The sequence below is a fragment of the Atta colombica genome, unplaced genomic scaffold (assembly GCF_001594045.1).
Source record: "Atta colombica isolate Treedump-2 unplaced genomic scaffold, Acol1.0 scaffold46, whole genome shotgun sequence".
Taxonomy (NCBI): Eukaryota; Metazoa; Arthropoda; class Insecta; order Hymenoptera; family Formicidae; genus Atta; species Atta colombica.
The window spans coordinates 642,156-645,023 of NW_017259535.1; positions in this window are offsets into that span (position 1 = coordinate 642,156).

Sequence of the window (2,868 nt, forward strand, 5' to 3'; positions counted from 1 at the left end):
CAGGAGGTTATCTGAAGGAGGGGTATCTGAATAGTTGCACCTGGTAAATTGCCGGGACTCGTTTCTGCACAATTCACGTAACGGTAAATAGACGCAATATATTTTATTGCGCGATAAAATGACTTAGGATGGTTGTCGTCGTTTAGCGCTCGAATCGCTAAGATCAATCGTCAGGCCAGCTGGAAGAGCTATATAAAACAATATATTTTCCACTTTTTTTTTCCGTCACCGGATCGCAAAAATAATCGTATGTTTATTAGCGTCTGAATGTGTATGTATATTTGTGTATGTGTTTGGTTCTCGTTAACATATGAAATATGAGCAATTTTCCGAAGTGAGCGGCCCAGGTAAAGAGAAACGAGACATTCTAGGCGAAATGTCAATGAAACCTCGGCAGATGACCAGATGTGCGCAGGAAATCGTCGCATTAACCTCGCGATGCAAATCGATAAGAATTTGCGTCGCACACTTGAGAGCTTTGTTCAATTTTCTCCCTAGGGGTAATATCTGCTGGGGAATTTTTGTACGTGAAAATCTCAGACATCTGAAATAGAAAGAAAAAGAAATATTACCTCGTTTTTTCAACGAAGAGACAAAGGAGACGTCGGTAGAGGCACGTGTTATTCGTGCTGGCAAGAACGTCGCGAGGAAAAGTTGCGAGTGGCGACTCCTCTTTGCGAAAATACGCAAAAATATGCATGATGTATGGCTCTCTGCTTAATAAAATAGATTTGTATATAGATCAGTAAGGTGAGTAAACAGAGCGAGAACGTTATATTGAAAGAAAGCGGATTTGAATTGTCCTTTCTTTTTTTCGAATAAATCATGGTACACAAAAGAAATACACAAATTGTAAAGTGGACAATTCTGTTGGCTGCGACTGTTACTGCTGGATAGCAGTTGGACTTGCTTTCGCCTTCTATAATGTTGGAGCTTTGAGCAGTTGCCAGTTGCAACGATTACGACGGTTACGACTGTTCCACGAGCCGACGGAGTCGAGTAATGGTCGACGAGTGTCTGGGCGTTGGCACAAGTTAACGCCGAAACTCGTTGCTCGTCTTCGTCGGTGCTCTAGTTCTCCGTACCGGCGTTGCAAACAGCTATAGAGAGCGCTGCAAGAAACCACAAAAGAAGGAAATGTCTCGTCTAGTAGACCCCAGTACCGACGTAACTGCTGATATTGTGCGTGGTGTTGCTTTTGTGTATGTTGGTACGGCAGCGGGGAGGGAGCCGTGTCGATGAAACGTTTGTTATACGTTCGTTGCGGGAACAGGGAGAGAAAGAAAGAGAAAGAAAGACAGAGGGCTGGAACGTTCCGGACGCAGGATCGTATCGAGAAACAGGAGATAATCGACGCATTGTCGGCTATCAGCTTTCAAGGGTGATGATATATCAGGTGCGCAAATAGTAAAATCGCTTCTTATTTTTATTTATTTATTTATTTATTTTTTTTAGGTGTTTCTTTTTCTTTCTTTTCTCGGAGGCAGTGACTGTAAGATTTGACATCGGATCACGTTCGTTTCTATTGTCCTTCGTTTATGTATCACTACGGTTCTTTCTTCAATTTATTAATAATTTAGATAGATATTTAGATGGCGACTATGCCGAATATATTATAATCCATTTTGTTGCTATTCATCGAGATTGCAATGGGATGCAATCAATGTTTTTTCATATGAAATAGATTTTCATTAATTTAATTCACATTTTTGTTGCATGATTTGTAATATTGAGAGCCTCATGTAACAATGTACGTTTCGAAATAATTTTCGATCCCACTGTTCGTTTGCCTAGCAGCAAATCTCAAATGCAGTCGCCATTATGCGGCGTGACTTTGACTCGTAACTCTAACGTAGTTCTAACTCGAGAGGCTTTCAGCTCTGTAACATTCTTGTAGGAGAGACAACATTGTCTTTTGCTTGTGCTCTATTGTGATTTATTGTACATCGTCGAAGAATTTTATACAACACGAAAAAAGCGAGGACAGAGAGAAAGACTTTCTTCGTAATTTATATGTATACAAATCTTATTAATTCGCCATTGACGTGGTTTACGTAAGTGGTAACGTAGCGAGTGACGTGTTATCGACTATAATTATTTTTATGAGCGTAACAAATCATTTATAACAAACATTGTGTCATTCATAACAAACATTATCATTTATAACAAACATTTTGGAAGATTCGAGAAAATTTTGAGATTTTTAAAAAGCTTATTATTTTCTGTAGCGTTGAGGAAACGAACATCGTAATACGCAAAAAAATGAATTTGTGGACATTTCCAAATTTTTTGTACATATAATTTTGTCGTTATTTTAAATAATTTTAAATAATAATTATTCCAATGGCATGATTTGATAGAAATTGTGTGTTAACGACATATTAGCTATATAGATATATGTTAATTAAATATAAAACTCTTAATATTTGATACTAAATTTTAGATTAATATTAAAATTGATTTTGTATCTTGCTGTTATATTTCTCAAAATATTTTTGAGCTTGTCGAATTTCTAGGTTCTTTATAATAGCTTTTTAGTCTTCTTGCCATCTTGGTCGCAGCGAACGATTCAAAGTCTTTGTCATAACGTTGATGCCATCTCAGGCATCGTGATGCTTTGTTAAGATTCACTTAAAATATTCTCAAGTTATGATCTAACGACGTATCTATCTGAATTTGGACAGTCACGCGATAAAAATGGCAACTGCCTTTTTTTTATTAAAAATTCATGAAAACTTTCGGTTGTTCAGAAAACCTGAATTTTTTAATCAAGTGGCGCCCCCATGATAGAAACCTACGCCATCTACTGGTAGCATTAAACCATAAAGAAGGCTTCCATTTGGCTTCTGTCTCTCCATTTCTTCGAAA